The sequence below is a fragment of the Hippichthys cyanospilos genome, chromosome 5 (genome assembly GCF_059441005.1).
Source record: "Hippichthys cyanospilos isolate Australia breed blue-spotted pipefish chromosome 5, RoL_Hcya_1.0, whole genome shotgun sequence".
Lineage (NCBI taxonomy): Eukaryota > Metazoa > Chordata > Actinopteri > Syngnathiformes > Syngnathidae > Hippichthys > Hippichthys cyanospilos.
This window is the reverse complement of record NC_142373.1, coordinates 22,834,586-22,853,592: the sequence shown is the minus strand read 5'-3', so window position 1 is coordinate 22,853,592 and position 19,007 is coordinate 22,834,586. Positions and strand designations below refer to the sequence as shown.

The window sequence follows — 19,007 nt, the reverse complement described above, 5'->3', positions numbered from 1 at the left end:
ATCTTTTCAGCATTTTTCGGTTGACTGTCTTGATTATGATGGAATATTTTTTGTCTTTGAAAAAAAAAAAATCTTTTGAATCTATTTCAGAGCTTATGTTTTGATTTGTAACTTTCTCTCTGTAAAAGATCTCTAACTAGTTTTTGTATTTTGAGAAAATCCAATTGATTCTATACCAGTGTTCTGCTTGTATTCGTGAGTATAACAGGAGTTTGGACAGGCACATTAAATGCACTTTTTTCTCCCTGAAGTGTGTCTCCGGGACCAGAAGATGGCAACATACCTCTGAATGAGACCAACCTGTACATCTCCACCATTGAATTTCGTCCCATCCCCCATCTCCCCACTGCTCAATTAGCTATGCGTGCATTCCCATGTTGGCCCTCTCGCTTCATTTATTTATCTCGCAAGCAAGCATGCAACAGCTAGCAAGAGAAGTGATCAGGTAAATATACTGAATTATTTATTTGGAGCTCTGCGTTGGACCACAGGTGCGTATGCGCACTCAAGGGTTCGTGCGTGATTTGAGGCCCCCGTGAAAGAAATCTTAGTTTGGCCCCACTCCCCGTTATTGCTATAAATTTTGAAGATATGTTTCCTGAGGCCATTCAAATCATTGCCCTTCTCTCAATCACCGTACAGCGCCTGTGTACTGTACGCTCATGCACAAGGCGTCCTGACTAAGGCTCAGAAAAAAACAACAAAAGAGACGGTGAGTGTTACTACTATGACATTCACTTTCAGGCCATGTGACTGTTTGCTATGGTAAACAATGTGTTAGATGTACTTTACTGAGGGCACGCTCTTGCCTCGCCTCATTTTTTTTTTTTTTTGATTGAGCTGGGTTGTGTGTATGCAGTCTCGAGAGACGAAAACATGTTTGCTTCTTTGTGTAAGATCATCACCGCAGCCGTGCATGACGTCACGCGAGTTTTGTCTTTGCTTTTTTTTTGTTGTTTCTGCGTCAGTGCGTGTGTACGTGTGTCTGTGATGGCACCACAGAGGAGCACTGATGGCAAAGGTGGAAAACATGATGAGAGGACAGCAGTGCGTATGTCCGCTATCCCAAAAGCCACTACTAAAGATACGAGTTTCTAGGGCGGCTCGGTGGAAGATGCGTCACCCACACAGTTCAAATGTCCGAGGTTCAATTCCAGCCCGGCCTTCCTGTGTTGCACTGCATATTCTTCCCATGCTTGTGCGAATCCTCACTGGGGACACTTCCCACATTCATAAATATCATATTCATAAAATATGCATAATAGGTATATTGGACACCTCAAGTTGCCCCTAGGCGTGAATGGTTGTTTGTACTGTACATGTGTGCCATGTGATTGGCTGGCAACAAGTCCAGGCTTTCCACACATACTGGAATAAGCACCAGCAGGCCAGCGACAGGAGAAGTAAATGGTTGGACAATTTTTTTGTGAACAAAAACCTTGAAAGCAGGCTCATGTTTGAAAAGAATGTGTGATTGTTTAATCCCTACGCCTGAAGAGATTTTTGGTGTTATTTTTAACATTAAATTTATGTTTATTTAAATACTAAAATCTTAAATGTCACACGCAAAAAATGTCACCAAACATTTTGAACTTTCAACCCCCCCAATCTTATGCTTCATGGTTTTCTTTTCATATATATATATATATATATATATATATATATATATATATATATATATATATATATATATATATATATATATATATATATATTTACAATCTTTTTCAGTTTGATTCACCAAGGATTTTTAGAAAGCTATCTTAATACACATTATTTCTGAGTTCAGTAATATACATATATCATTACTTAATCAAATGTATAATACATAAATATATGAAAAACAAGTATATAATTTAATTAATAATATATACTGCATAATACATAATAAATATTTATAAATGTATGAAGCTATAATTTGAAACAAAGACAAGGAAAAACATCAAGCGCATCTTGATATTCATGCTGGCGCAAGCCACCTTTAGCGTGTTTGCATAGTGGCCCACCGAGGGTTTTTGCTTTTACACAACCCTAGTGCGCCTGACATTTTGCTGGCAGAAAATATACTAAACTTTTGATGATCTGAAAAAAAGGTCACAGTTGTGGAGCATAACACCTCTCCCTTACTGCATACATCAACGAAAATACCAGAAGATACAGGAGCAGAAAAGACATGTTTTTTCAATAATACTAGACTGAGATTGAGTTGGAAATCCGTGCCATTGAACGTCACTACTAATTATCATCGGCAGCTTGACTCAATGGTGGTGACAATGTCTCCCATCTGGGAAGGTGTGGATTCAATCCCACAACCAATGTGACCATGTTGAAGAGTACTTGGGCAAGATACTGAACCCCCAATTACGCCTTGTGCTGCTTTGGTAGGTAGATTAGTCGTCAGTGCAAAGTCTGTGGAAAGGTCCTTGTTTTTAAAGAATATAAGAATTTGAGAAAGAAATAGTAGAAAAAAAAATATTTGCTCAAAAATCATGGTAGCAAGTCCTTGAGTTTTATTTTTCAGTGTTATGTTTTTGTGTGATATCATTCACAAATGACACCAAGAAGCCCTGCCATTATTTTTCCGAGCAAAACATCTGAGGGCCTTCAGCTGTCTTTGTCCTGGACAGTGCGAGCAGCATTAAACCCAAACAATAAGCTGGCTCATATTTACATGAGATGTGTTTCTATTAAAACTGATTCCGCAATGAGATGAATCCTCACTGGATATTGATTTGGAAGACACTCTATATCAACATCAAACCGTTAAATCTCTTTGTTGGGGTTCATTCCCATGGCAATGTGGGTGGAGGAGTTGAGGGGGCTGCCAAAGAGCATGGCTATGGCAACAGAGCCCGACCAGCGCGGTGAAACAGCGGGACGCCACAAGACCATATGAGGATATGCAAACATGTAGGGTAATTTCGCAAACCAACATCTTAGCATAATGGATCATATAGTTTTATTTGATTATGACACAACCTCAAAAATGCTGTAAAATGATGGTGGGTTATGTTTTATATACTGGATTTTTGTCACAAGCGCAAGTTGTCAGTTTTGACTAACCAAATAACCTTTTTTTGTAGAAAAATGTACAGAGTTCTAAGAAAAGTGTAATTTTTAAGCAATCTAAAGTCATATACTTAACATAAGTTTGTCTTCTGTTTCTACCTGAATCTTGACTCCTAGAGAAAGCATGCGTAACTGATAGAAATTTGTTGTTATTTCGTTTACAACATATTTTTTAAACAACATACTTCCACGTATATTCTAGAATATATTATGAGCCATCACGTTTTGCCACACATTAAGGTTTGCATAGAAAATGCCTCCATAGAGTAAGCAGTGGATATCACTTTAGTATATATTATATACATACATTGTTTTCAAACACACCATCCACATCGAAAACCTGTGTGAGTTTTGCAGAAAAAAGAATCATTTTACAGGCAAAATGCTATTTTTTGTTTGTTTTTTTTAAATAAAAATACATGAACATAGTACATAATATTCTTTCTCTGATTTTCACATTGGCACATTTCCCATATTATTTATTAACAAAATATTTCAAATATATTTTAGAAATGGATTAAAATTGAAATAGCATATAATGACATACCATACAAACATAAATACATGATATTGTTAATAGGTTAGGTGCAATGCAAGTAAGATCCTTCAGGTGTCCCATTGATCAACAAAGTGCCAACATAGTATCACATTTGCTCAATGTGTCTGAGCGACAGAAAGCCTCATTCACTCGTCACTAGATAGAAGAGCACAACAATAATCCGAAAACTGAAAGAAACCAGGAACCTAAATAAAATACAAACTGATGAGACCACAATGAACACCTGAACAAGACGCAAGTGGTGCAGGGAGCTGATTGGCTGACAAAAGGGAACAGGTTGATGAAGACAGGTAGATCCAATCAAACTAATAAGACACTGACACAAGGGATGTGAAAACATGGACATGAAACAAAACAAAAAATGTCTTTGAAAACAATTTTATATGTTTCCTTTACAGTTGTCCGACCATATATCTGTGGGTAGAACACATTTATTTGTTTCAGGTAACAGTCAAACAGTGTCGGTGAAATTGATTCATTTTCCATCCATCCATTTTCTTAGCCGCTATCCCTCACTAGCTATGTGAGCTCTCTGGTGCCCATCCCAGATGTCTCCAGGCAGCAGAACTCAAAAGTGTGAGGCGGACGTGCAAACCACTAATCCACCGTGCTACCCTCACTTTCCTCTGTTCTCATTCTATGAAGCAAACAAAATTACATAACAAAATTGATCAAATACTTAATGTAAAATCAGACTGTAATCTGCAGAACAGTAATCTCTTGTTTGTCGTGCAAGGTTACTTGTCCACACCTCTGTTGTCCTACTATCCAAACCACCTGTTACAGAATACATTTTTTCTAACTTGTGGTCGTAGGCTATCGTATATTACCTAGCAATGTTTACTTTACTGTAACAATGGATTTCACAACAGACACACACAAACTTGAGAAGGTTGTTCTCTGCAATAGGCGCATTGCTCTTCTTTTTTTATTAAGTTTAAAATGATCTCAATGGTTGAACATTTCAGTTGATGCTTATCGTTAGTGAGTCAGCAATAACGGTGTGTTAAAAAGACTAAATCATGAGAGCTATATCTGTGTGTTGAAACAGAAATAATAATTAGCAATACAAGTAAAAAGAGAAAAAGAGAAAAAATGCATTGATGTACTAAACTTGTTCTTTTACAATGTTCTTGCATATCTTTTTCTGATTTTCGCTTAAAAAATCTGATAGAATCCTGATGGAATGCGGTATCCCAGAAGGACACCGCAGGACATTATCATGATGGCAAACACACAACCATATGAAGAGCTCCAGAAATCATTTTAATTTTGTGGTGGCTCTGAATTGAATGAAATTCCTTCAATGTCCCTTATGTCTTGTTTACCTGTTTGTTATCCCCCAGAAACGTCACCTGGCATCTGTTCTACTAAGCCTATATGAAGAAAGTTTTATTTGGTTATTTTGTTATTTTGGCAGGTTTCACAATAGAATTCAAGCCGGACCTAATAAAATGCTTCGAGCCCAGATGGACCATCAGATTGCTGGTGGAGAAAATTAAAGTAAGTAGAAGAAGAAGAATTGTAACCCACTGACCAAATTCACCACATCATGTTAAAAAGATACTTTGTACAGTGTCAAAGTCAAAGTCAAGTTTATTGTCAATTTCTTCACATGTGCTTAACATACAATCAGGAATCGAAATAGCGCTTCTCACTATCCTCTGCGTTTTACATGTACACAAGACAACGCATTGTCGGGAGAGCGAGTGGCCGCTGCGTATACACGCGCCGCCATCTTATGTATGTGGTAGTACTGAATAATTAGCCAACAAAGGCGTAGAAGCAGGTGGCGGCACCAGACAGGATGCCGGCGAGGCCAAACGGAGCAAATCCGCCGGTCCCAAAATCTTTTTCAACATTGCTGCCGTTGCTTTGATTCAGGAAACTGGTGTAGTTGTCCAGCGTGAGGTTCCAATTGGTCGTGTCGCCTTTTACGAAGCCCGAGATGATGACGAAGCCCAGCACCACCAGATTGATGCCGGTGAAGATCTTGTTGACCAGCGCAGATTCGCTCACGAATCTACACTATAGACATCAGTTCCCTGCCCTCGGCTTTACCAGTGACCAAACCGCAATGTATTCCCACCCCTCCAGGATCTAGCCATCATCTGGTTGGCAGCCCAGGTGCCAGTCAGCTGATTCCCACCGGCCTCAAACACCACCACACCCACCGCTCCAGATGATAGGTAGCTGCGGGGAGGGTGGAAGGGGGGGGGTTGATGTGGTGCGCTAGGCTGATGCCTCCCTAGGCTGGGTAGCAGCTGTGCACAAGACAAGTGAAGCTCACTCATGGTGGCCATATTTGTTTTTCCCCTTACTATTTCCAAAGAGGCAGAAGAAATGGGTGCTTGATCCCAGTCATTTTGAAAGAACTAGTGCTGGATAGTTAATCTTTATATTTCCTGTTTTGTCTTTTATTTTGCAATCGAATGGATTTTGAGTGTGTGGAGAAAATTGGTCAGGTTTTGAGTTATGCAAAAACCAACAATGTGACATTTAATCATGCAAATAAGATCCAAAGACTCACTGGGTAAACAGAAGTAAACCTATATTTCAGACTTGGCACAACTCCAGGGGTGCAAATATCCCTGTTCCATAACATTTTCATTAGGTGCAGCAATCATCGAAAATATGTTCATATTTTTTAACACTCATCCTCTTACATCTGCCGATGGTGGGAAAGGTTTCTATAAACAAATGCACCCCGCTGACTAGCATTGGACATGTGTGATGAAACGCTACCAGAACCAAATCAGAGTTTAGATTTTCACAAGAACTCTTGTCCTGCCAGTAACACAATCCACCTTGTCCAAACGAACACCCTGTTCTGAAGGCACAAGTGAGAAACGGGATAGTTTTCCCACTGAGTTCCCACCCGCAGGATCGGGTGGCTTTCCCACACCTCGATGGCATCCTTTTTTACCAAACAAATTCGACGACGGTAGTTGGCTTTCAAGTCCAGCAAAGCCTTTGCTGCTGGTCTAAACATTTACCAAAGCACCGAACTACTGTACATTTAATACCTAAATTCTAATATTTTGTTAAATTAAATTGTCATTGATTTTTAAGTCTTTTTTTGTTTTATTTGCAAGGTTTCTCTTTCCTTTACTGAGTCCAATTCAGTGGAATTTTGGACTTTGAACAGTGCCACAGACAGAGAATCAGTCCACTAAAAATGTTCCTACTAAAGTGGCTATTTCAGTCTATTACAGTAAAACTCCTCTACAATGAAACCTGCATGTGTAAAAATACCCCCCAGTGTGAAAAAAAAAAAATCCATGCGTTAAAGCATTCCCCTCTTTCTTACTTCCTCATACAAGGAAAAATCCCCCTGTTGCATAATACGAAATGTATTTTTTCTTCATTTGCGTTGCACTGAAATTCACTACGACGAAAACAAGCCTGCAGCCAAAGTCTAGCTTGTTCTTCTTTTCGATGCGCCGCCACGCGTTTTGCAGCACTTTATATTCACAGTGGCTTCCCCCACAGTCAGACGATATTCTCCCATCCTATAGGTGGCAGCAAATGGACTCTATAGCATACAAACAACACTATAACAGAGGTAGAGAATACTAGTAAATTCAAATGATGTAAATTCTTCCAAGTGTTTTTAAACAGACTCCTCATCTCTCCCCAACGTGGTGCTCACCAGGAGTTGATGTAAGTATGAAAATGAATGCTTATTGTAGATTTGGCAATTTCTTTTTCTTTTTTTTAATATTGGATGATTTTGTTTGTAACTTCAGTCAGATTGTAAATTGCGCAACACTTTTTTTTTTTTCCGTCTGAGACATAGTCCCCTGTAGTGAAAAATTTCTGGCTGCAAATGTGATTTTGTTGTGAAGGAGTTCTACTGTAGTTCCAGAATTTATCAGAATTGGCCACATTTATGATACCATTAGAAGACAAAAACTGATCACATTATTGTGGGAGGTGCTGCTCTCTTGTTAGACAGTAAACTAGAGCAAGCCAAAAAAATGACCCAGAATGGTGGCCATCTTGGAATGGGTGACTCTCTCCCCTGCTAACATGGCCACCACGTATACTTAAACATCCTTTTTGATGAGAATGTTTAACCAGCTAACATGGCTGCCATTATATACCCATATATTGTTTTTTATGGAATAGCCCCTTCATGTAATAGAAAGCATTGACGTTAGGCGTTAGCATGGTCTTACGATAGCGGTGTCCAAACCTGGTCCTCAAGGGCCACTATCCTGCACGTTTTCCAGTTTTTTTTTCCTCTACACACCTGATTCAAATGATTAACTCATCAGCAATCTCAGCAGAAGCCTGATGAGGACCCTGATCATTTGAGTCAGGAGTGTCAAAGAATGAAACCTGGAAAACATGCAGGGCAGCGGAACCTCGAGGACCAAGTTTGGACGCTGTTTGTACTAAGGATCACCATAGCCATACATGACAAAAAAGCATATCTTATCCACTATTTGTGTTATAGTGTTGTTTTCACTAGAGCAAATAGTTGACACATCTCTCAAACAATGCAATTTTTGGTGCAGTTATTCAGTTGTTGTTTTTTTTTTTGTATAGCCCTTATTTATGGGATCTAATTGTAACACGGGCAAAAATCAGGCGCAATATGGCTCAGAAATGGGATCAGATGCATGACATTGTCTTTCCCCAATTTCAAACAGTTTCAAGCGTTCTTTGTACTACAGTATATTCACAATTTACAATATCTTTGTTCTGTAGTGTGTATTTTTAGACTATGAAAAAAGCACATATTTCACATTATAATAAGTCATATTGTGGTTTCAGTCCAAAAAAAGTACTTTGATGCAACGGACAGTCAGCTTTAATAAATAGCTGTTACCCTCATTTAGTCGGTTAAATTGAGATTCCACTGCCTTCATGGCCTGAAACAAAAACACAACACATGGCTTCTGTTGCTTGGTAGCAATACTGGCAGTGCTTGTTTGAAAAAATCTAATCGGTAATCCAATACTTTGATAAAAATATCCATCCTGTGCGGCATGCTGGCGTGTGTGCAATGCAGCGCGGCGGACGACATCTGCCGTGAGCGCGATGCCTTGACAACTCCATCAGGGCGGTCTCGAGGTAGCTGTCAATCACAAGCGATCATCTCATCCCTTGGCGCCACGAGGATCCCGCTCTCTCCACCACTGTTCATATGACAGGCCCCTACAGCTCTATTTACACCCGCCCCCCAGAGGATGACGACGCGCGCCTAATTAGATAAGCGGGAACGGCGAACAGGTATGTAGCTTAAGTCAATGCTAAGTTTGGACAATGGTGCCATTTCAGCAGCCATGTTGGCATCCTCTAGCCTACTTGGGAGGGGATGGGGGGGACATGTGAGGGGTGACAATCATCTGAGGCCTAGGCTCATTTTCAGCAACGTTTAATTAGATTAATGTGACGGCATCGAAGCACAATGCCGAGCCAGTTTGATCCCAGGTCACACATATTAGCCAACTAAACACTTCCAGGAAGACAGGGAGTACTGCCAGTGTTTTTTTTTTTTTTTTGATGGTGGAAGATGTTAATTGTGTGGCATAAGAACACACTGTTTGCTTGTTGTGATAATCACCATGATAATTGATTAGAATGGTTGACAAAGGAGATGAAGGGTTGTAGTAAACAAGCATTGAAGGTTATCATTAGGCTGGATTCACACTATATTCTCCCATGTGTCACAAGAAAAAAATAAAAGTGAATTACACCTTGTCCAAATGTGGATCACGATGCCTGTCAAGGCAACTGTTGTCTGGGCCGATTAGCTCTTGTCAAAAAACCTGTGATTAATAAGAAAACACAACTTCATTTTTGTATTACTGATTTTCTTCATTCAGGATATATGTATACACAAGGACTCATTAACCTATTCAAAAAAATGTTCATGTTTATCCAGGCCCTGTTAATGCTGAATAAAACTTTTTTATAGAATATGGAAACGATCAGAACACCTCTTTTGTAATGGCCATTATTTTGCATTCTTTGCATGCTCTATCTGCAATTAATCTTGGACTTCTGTGTACAGGAAGTATAACAGAGGCAGACAAATATGGTGAAATTCAGATCCAGAACTACACTTTTGGAGCCAGGAGGAAATGATTGCTTTATTTCTGTGGTAAGTAACATGTTTTATTGATGCTAAAAACTAAACAATGGAAATCATGTCTATTTATGTCAAAACTATCGTAGCTGCATAGCAAAACTAAAGTTAGTATTATCCATTTGATCATAATTAGAATATATGGGGTACAGTAATTGTTTGTTCAGATGTTATTTATAAAATATATTTTTTAAAGGGACAATGTGATATAATTGAATGACAATTAGACCTACAATTATATTTAAAACATACTGTAGGTTGTTAAGAACACATTTATTTGCATGCTTTTGACATTAATAATCATTTAATGTATTCCTTTTTACTGAAAAACGGTCTAAATCTTAAACGATGTACCTTCAAATTTGTTGTCCTGTGAGGTCACACTTGAACATGATTAACACTCATTCAATGACTCTTAGAAGAGAGCTTCATAACAGATATTATATTATTATCAAAAAGAGGTAGTTTAAAACAAAACAATGAGCTCATTTGCATGAAATGATATTAAAAGAGCCTGAGGCACTGTGACCCTGGAGCGCTTGGTCATTTACAGTAAATGCACTGCAAACCTTTTGTGAGGATAAAAATGCACTTTTAAGTTTTCCTGTGTGTGATAAGAAGGTGAAAATGTTTGCAGATGCTAGACAGAAGCACAGAGGACCACATTTGTGCGTGATAAACAAAGGAAGCCATTTAAAGAAGTATGTATGCTTTCTCGAGCTCTGCTTTTGTATGCAGATTCTCCTTGTCAGGATTCATTTATTCAAAGCAAGTTGTCCCATAGAGCGGCCTCTGAGACCAAAATAGTAGCAAACATTTGCAACGCTAATGTGCGTCAAGAGCTTTGTGCACCCCCATGTTTGCTTAAGAACACGATCCAAGCGCTTCCTTTGACTTTGGCCAAGGGAATGACACACACACACCCCCCCACACACACAAACACACACACATGCAAAACATCGCTCCTTAAGGGCTTGATACGTCATCATTTGCTCATGGGAAGCCTCCAGGAATGTTTACCACCTTAGTGAACAGTTTGATCCTCCTCTTGGAAGGCAAAAAGCACATGTTGAGTGAAACCTTCAAGTTAAAACCAAGTTGTATAATTTAAAGCTTGCCAAAAATTCCGGTGGAAAACTGCACGTAACTTCAAACGACATTGAGATTATCATATGTGACGGATTGTGAAAAGAATAATCAATTCAGATTGCTCTATGTCATGTCAGCCAGCATCAGAGGATCATTTTGTGTGTGTTTTGCAATTTCGTCTAACCGTTTTTGACACTTGAAAGACAGATGGTATTAAACTCTGGAGAAAAACATAAGAAGCGGAAAGTATTTTCCACACTATAAAGCAAACGAGATTATAAGGCGTACATTTAATGAATGAGCTATTAAAACAAAACAAATCATATAAGGCGCACCAGATTATAAAACACACACAAAATAGAAACTACAATAGTGGCTGGTGTTGCATTATATGCATCCACAAAATGGAGTTACATTATACAGCCACTAGATTGAGCTGCACTAAAGAGATTTTATTAAAAAACAATCAGCTAAGTCATTCAAACGTTATTCATTCTGTACAATCAGCATACGTTGCCTGCTTTATTTTGGAGGTGCAGTCTGGAAGTCACTGTGTGTTCACTATAGCAGGCCTTGCTCATTCAGATGACTCTCATCCAGGACTGCTTTGAAAGCAATTCATGTAAGTCTTTGTTTTTATGTGTTTTGGACATCGTTGTTGAATTATGAAGCACACTGAGAGTTTTTGAAAATTGAAGGTTTTTAGCTGCGCCTTCTACTGCGGAAAATATGTTACATTAATGAAGCTATGGTGGTTCAGCGTTGTGATAACGGACCAAAGTCGTCCCCCCCCCCCCCCCCCCCCCCCCCCCCCCACACACACACACACACACACACACACACTTACTTTAGAACACAAATGTATAAACTAGAATGTGCTACAAAAGTATGATACATTATACATATTATATATAATACAAAAGTATTATACATATTTTTATTGTTTTTTTTTTTTTTTTTTTTAATTCGGAAATTGCAGGTGATGTCTGAAAAATAGACAGTGCTTGGAATCCACACAAAGCAGACACTAACTTGAACCAAAGTTCCACACCATATGTGCGTTTTATCTACCTTACTTTGTCTCGCTTGAAGAAAATGGTAGAAGCTGGCCTGTAGACTCCTTTTCTCCTTCAATTGCTCTCATCAACAGTGGCAGTTCTTGATAATGATGATGATGATGACAGCACAAGCTGTGTATTGATTTGCGGCAGCCCCTCGTCAGGGGTTCACAACAGATGACACTTTTTCTTTTCTTTAATTAGAGCAGCCGCCATCTTCTCGTCTTCACTCGATGTGCTTCTAAACTCCCTGCTAAGAAATTGTCACCTATACCGATGCTTGCACTTAGTTCATTTGATCATTATAAAAATTGGTCTTATTGGGTTTCCCAGGTCTGTAAGGATGCACTGTACACAAAACCTGTGTTTAGTGGTCTTATGGAGATTTAATTGGTTATGACCACATAAAATTTTTTCAAAATGGGCTTACGTTTGATTATGACAACACTGTATATCACTGGTGTCAGGCTGCACTTGTGAGTCTCAAGTGGACTAAATCGCACCCCGTCTCCACAGTTGTCCTCCACTACCTCCCTGCTCCATACCTTATATATCACGCCGGGGGATAAAGATTATCAAATAACAGACCGTTGTCTCGACCTTGCTTCCGGAAGGAACTTCAAAATAAAAGTGTAACAAGTCATACATGACTTGATATTGAACAGTTTATTTTGAATCTTTGACACTGCACACCTATATTAAATGTCGTGTCTGTGCACCGTTTAGAAAACCAAAATGACACAATATGGGCGCAAAAAAAAAGAGAATCTCAAATAAAATAGTGTGTAAATCTCCATCTGCAGTTACTGTACCTAGATAATAGCTAAAAAAGGCTCAGGCAGCGGGCCTTTCATTTGATACTTTAATTGGTGGTTTTTAAGGGGTGGCTGCCGTGACCCATTATTATGTGTACTTGACATATTGTGTGTACTGCAACCTGCTGCTGTTGTGTACCAGTGTAAAGATGAAAACCACTACTTCACCTTGAAATATCTCTGGTTATTTTTTTCAGTGGTTTCTGACGTGCTTCCATATTACAGAAGCTCTATAGTCATTTAAGCATATATTTCGTCACAGAACATATGAACACTCACACACACACACGCACACACACACAAATACACATACACGTAAAGATTGTAGCTACATTTTCATTCATTAGTTTTTATTAAGCACCCTTTGATCTCTTGAGAAGTGCTTTAGAAATCAATGGTTAGGTTCACACGGCAGGACTTAAAGCTCAATATCATTTTTTTTTCATCCAATTCTTTTTTGAGTTCATTCACATTTCCAAATGAATGCGACCTGTATGTGACCTGTGTCTGAAAGCTTAACAGCCCGAACTGTCACGTATCCGCACAGAAGACATAGTGACATCACAGACAGCGGGCATGCTTAACATGTTAATGGGAGTACCTGGACATAATAAAATGGCTATCATAATGCAGCCAGCATATTTTTAATCTGTTCAGTTGAAGGAGTAAATTATTGAGGGAAAGAGTGAGTTTTTTTTTTGTCATGGCATTTTGTGCAGTATCAGCAACGTCTCCCTTTTCTCTTTCTCTTGCTCCAAGTGATCAAAAAAAATCAGATACAGGTCAGATAGGGGCAAACATTGTCTTTTTTGTTTTCGGCTTTTCGTGGGGTTATATTTGTGTTTTCAGCTGTGGGATTTATTTTTGGTCATGTATTTGGTTAATATTTAGTATTTATTATTATTCTTATTTCATCATTTTTATTATTATTTGTATTACATATGTATTGGATAATTGTTATTTTAAAAGGATTAAAAAACATATCTTTTGAAATTTAACATGGCATACATTACATCATGTCAGTATAAATTAAATCTTACTTGAGTGAGTGATAAAAAATTCCCTGGGATAGGGTTGCCCTGTGTGTCAAGTTTTTAAATTTGTTTTAATTATTATTTACTTTATTTTGTTTGTAGTTCATTCTATTTAATTTTAAGTATCAAGTCTTGAAGACTTGTACATTCTGCTTCTTTAAATTGTGATTTCAATATTGACCAAAATAATCATGATTATTATTTTGGACATAATTGTGCAGCCCTAGGCTAAAGGATGAAAACAATATTTGATAGCTTTAGGAAAAGTTTCTGAAATGGAAACTTGATAATACTCACACGTGTACAGTTGCTAAAAAGGCACATGGTTGAGTGCCTGCCTGCAGACAAGCACATAATCAATGCGGTCTTACAGCAGGGGATGACCAGTAGGGGGGCCGTGACCTGCCAGGTGACCCGTGCATGTCTCCACTAGTGCCGGTGCACGGCCGTGTGTGCGTGCACACACATACATGTCTATTAGAGCGAACGTCAGCTGTTCAGCCATGCGAGTCCGCTAGATTTCAGTTAACAACTTTTAAGAAGAGTTGGGACACAATCAAACAGCAGCAGACGACATGTCAATGCAAAATAAACTCACCCCCACCCACCTGCCCCCAACGACACTGAGTCGCCTATGTTTAGAGGCGCTAATGACAGTGGCCGGGCGCAAGGTGGAAGTCCTGTCATAAAGCAAATCAGGAGAGTTCACGCTGGGCCTCGTAAATCTTGGCCCTCTGAGGGTTACTGGGAGGTCTGGGAAGTGAAAATTTCCTACTTATTATTCTTGGGAAAGCCTCAGACAACAGCCTGCCCCCTGTACTCCCTGAACCCAGGTCACATGGGTTCATGACCTTGGGAGTCGTTTTTGTGTCAGTAACTATGGTGATCCTGCAGCGCTCCAGACAACACATCAACACTGAGCAATATGAAAAGAATTGCCACCCCATCAGCCGTAGTTCATGGTTTTAATGGTTACCGATGCCATAAAACGCTCATCAACAGCACTGACAATGTTTAGTAACCAAAGCATTTGACACATTGGTCTTTAATCGGTATTTACTCATAATTATCAACATCGGAGTACCACCTCTGTCATGTTACAGTTATAGAAACCATGCATGAAAGTAATGCGACTTACTTCCTGTATTGCATACACAGATTTATATTCCCATATTTTGATGATTTATTTATTAGGGTGTGTTATACATTGATAGCCATTGCTACAGCCCTGTTATTCAATACAATTTTAATCTTAAGGAGGGAGTTGGGTGTTCGAGGTCAATAAATACACAGAACAACAGTGGAATCATGAACCCTGCATCAAATCAAAAATCACTGAGGCACCTCCATTTGAGATTGATTTATTGGAATTTCAATCAGCCCTTGTCTTAGTAATCTGCATGCCATGTAAAAAAAATAAAAAATAAATAAAGTATGTCACTGCTCACCTTTAGCATTTAAAAAGTTCCCTCCGCTCCTTTCCCCCTCCCCTAAAATAATGCTAAAATGTCTTTAGTTGACTTCTGTTCCACTTCTAGCTCTGCTAACATCCATATAGGCCACATCAAATGTGCCCCGAAATAAGATGAGCCCCCCCATCGTCTCTGAGATTGCCCGCCCAGGATGCCTGGCGCACGCCACAGTGAGCAGGAGGCCCTCCAGATTACTGTAATACGCACAGTATCTCATAAGGAAAAGCTTTGCCTATGTGCCATCCAGCACACTACCTACAACACAGAGAGGATATGAGGCCAGGGATTAAATCCCACACAACTAGTACACAGTAGAAATCAGACCTTCATCAAGGGCAAACAATCCTAAAAACGTTCATCTGGCTGAAGGCTTGTGGTGACCACGATGATAATGTTCCACTCCTGACCTGTAAGTGGCAGTAATGTGCATCATTACCCAGTAGTAAACTGCCATACTGCTAGCGCTCGCTAAAACCTGAATCTACCGTATTGGGTCCCTGTCACAATCGGCCCCATTATGAGCGAACTGCACGCGCTCTTTTACACGAAAGACGGAAGAATTGGGTAATCTTTTCTCGACCAAGTAGTGATCTGCAGCTCCAAACTCCACAAGCATATATAAATATATCACAGCGCTCTTTTCATTTTTTTAAACCACAGCTCCACGCTGCATTTGGTTGGGTGCTGCTCCACTTGGCCCTGATGAACATGAACTTTGACAATAAAAAAGTGAATAAAAAATACATCTAAATTACTGATGGGGACTGACTAACCAAAAAATAGAGTGCAATCATGACTTCTTGTTGTGTGCATATTGTTTGGTGAAGATAAGAATACTCTTGATACAACCAGCCATCTACTTTAACTAAAGGGCCAATAGAAATTGTTCTGTCTCGACTTGCATTTTTCAGTTTTGGCAGTAAAAATAGGTGAAGAATAATACTCCTCTTCTATAGGTACAGTAGGCATAAACTTATTGGAAGTTAACTAAATAACTAACTATGATAATAATACTATTAAACATAAAACTAACTGGATATAAACGACAACAAGAATAATAATAGTAACTAATTATCAACAAATTAGTAATTTTTCATGCTCAATATTTTCATTTTGGTTGCATGTCAAAATTGTACACTTATTGCCAACAAAGAAATTAACGAACAGTCACGACAGTCTAGCGTTGGAGGAGTGTAGTTCTGAAGCATGGTATGGTTTTACTTGTCAAGAAACTAACAAGAGAGCAAACTAAAGTAGTGCCGGGGGGAGATTAAAGATGATATAGCTTTTTTTCTAAAGTAAGGTGAATTAACTATCAGTTAAGTAGCACATTAACTCACTGACTGACCAATTAAAAAATGCTCATCAGTACCTGTCTTTCTAAGCTTTGTTGGTGTTTGTCAGAGATGAAAATAGAGAGCCTTAATGTAGCCTTGCCCTAATTCATTTCAGGCAATGGGGATCAATGGGGGTCACCCAAAAACAATAGCATAACTGGCATGGCAAAATAAACATTCAGTGGTGTCCTGTATGGACCCACCACATGGTATCCGCCACTTTCCCTCTATGGTCCCTGTAATCAGTCAAGCTGTAATTAATGGAAGATTGGGGGAGGGAGGGTAAAGTTGTTGAGGGCAGTTGAGAGGAAACCCTGACAAAGTTGAAGGTCATTAAAGGGGAAAGGGTGTTTGACCTCGAAGGGGAAGCCTGGGTATCAAACAAAGGTGCAGGTGGGCCCAGGACAGGGAGATGAGGTGTACTCTGGCCACTTTTAAGACCACCAGCTTACCACTTAATTACATTGCATCCTTTAAGTGGCTTGTCTTCTCACACCGCCAGGAGTTGCAGGACTCTGAGTGTTTTAACAATAGGCCATGTGTGCCTGCGAGTGTAGAGGGAGGGGCAAATCAAACCAGGCAGACCAGCGTAGATCATCTTGGATGAGATGTTTCAAAAGGAACGGAGAAAGAAGAGGGGGAACATGAGGAGACGCCAGACTAGAGTTGCAGACTAACCTGTACTTAACTTGTGTGTTGCAGAGGCATTGAGCACATCAAGGCGGATACAGTGACACCTAAAACGGGTGGCAAACAGATGCACACCAGAACAAACAAAGACGACTGGAAGACATTAACTAACCACAGGTGTAACATGTCCATCTCATGAACATACTTTTGGGACTCAAGTCACTTGACAGACTACTGAGCCTTGTACGGTACTTAAACTTCATTTTGACCAAATCTTTGTTCACATGAACACACGCAACCACACAAAAAGCAAGGAAAACAAACCCTCAAGTATCGGGTAGGTTAAAAAATCGAAAAACAAGAAAATCTTGTTTGTCCAACAACTATTATGCAGGAGCAGTCAGTAAGTTCACACACCAGTTCTAGCTACGTATATGGAATACTCCTTATAAGACAACAATATTGCCAGGGTGATTTTGTACAATCAGTTGACAAGGACACAGACTAAACCAAACTCATTTCAAGACAAACGGTTTTCTTTTCTACCAAATGCATTAAGCAAATGAAATGGAGTGTCTTATGAAATAAATTCATCTTTTAAAGTGTGTCACCTCACCTCAGTAATTACTTTCTAACTTAAACTATCCGATCCGTGTACCAACTGTCACCGGGCCGCAAGGGGCGCACCTGAAATAATGTTTTGGAAGCAATTTAGTTTATTCTTTCCACAGGGATAGATCTGTGCTTTATTTGACTTGATTTTTGTTTTTTGGAACCGCCTCTGTCCGCAGTTGATATTACATTTTGTAGTGAGGAAGAACGGTGTTGCTTCGGTTGAGAACAGTCACTGTCGGTGACATACACATTGTTCTGTCTCTCTGTGAAATCTGGCCCACGAATGTCTATAAGATGTGTTTTCTCTGTAAGAATGTTGCCATTTATGATAACGTGCCAACAAATTTTTGATGATTTAACAACTTGTGTAGATAACATGCTAGCTAATGTTAGTTCTTATTTTCATTTTATTGAAATTAATTGCATTTGTAATTCTGTTATGATGTTTTAATCAATGTAATTTCTGTACATTTTTGCAAGATATATAATTATTGCATATGGAACTTACTTGAGTAACTGAATTAGAGCGATGTTTAACATTGGAGAGACACTAACAGCGTTTGTTTGGTGTATAGTTAATGGTGAGCTCATTTTTTATGTGCACTTTATATTCGCCGATCCACAATAAAAATTGCAAGCATTGACCAGTCGGTGGTGATAAAAATGTTGGGGACCCCTGCTCATGACGTATTTTGCCAGTAAACGTACTTTGTCGGAGCCATTATCCTGCACGGGTTCCAGAAAGTCTGTTAGACTTCATTTAAAAGGGAATGAATTTAAAGGTAATGAGAGGAATTGTGTCCATTGGGTAAACATCAAGTTGCCTGCACTCGCTCCCACAACGGTGCAAATACTTGTAAATATTTCTAACCGTGCACATCTATGGAAATACCATAAGAGAGAAAACTTGCATGCAGTTAGCCACACACAAGTACAAGTACAAATGTAAGGCCCATAAAGTCAATGTTGAAGCAAATTAGGAATATGTTTATTAGTTTTGAAGAACTTACAATAATAATCATACTTTTTCTCACAACTGCAGGGAATTAAAGTACTGATTAAACTAATGCTTATTGTTATAATCAAATTTTGGGGTTATTTATGGATTATTTGACAAATGAAAGGTTTTAAAAAGTATCTGGAAAATTCAGTAACATAAACTGATCATGATTCAGTTTTTGATTTGGTCTGTAATGTGCCAGGAAATAGACAAACATGTTCATGATTAT

The 19,007-nt window shown here is 39.0% G+C and overlaps 1 long non-coding RNA gene across 2 annotated transcripts; it reads left to right on the top strand.

Annotated features, from left to right (window-relative positions):
- The first annotated feature begins 385 nt into the window (after positions 1–385).
- Positions 386–18,331, top strand: LOC148424028 (uncharacterized). Of its 2 annotated transcripts, XR_015865664.1 has the most exons (7): positions 386–445; positions 643–712; positions 5,049–5,131; positions 8,649–8,869; positions 9,654–9,743; positions 11,351–11,439; positions 17,236–18,331. It is a non-coding gene; the product is annotated as an uncharacterized LOC148424028 (long non-coding RNA). The 2 variants fall into 2 exon arrangements; XR_015865665.1 differs by lacking the exon at positions 11,351–11,439.
- Positions 18,332–19,007: the final 676 nt, after the last annotated feature.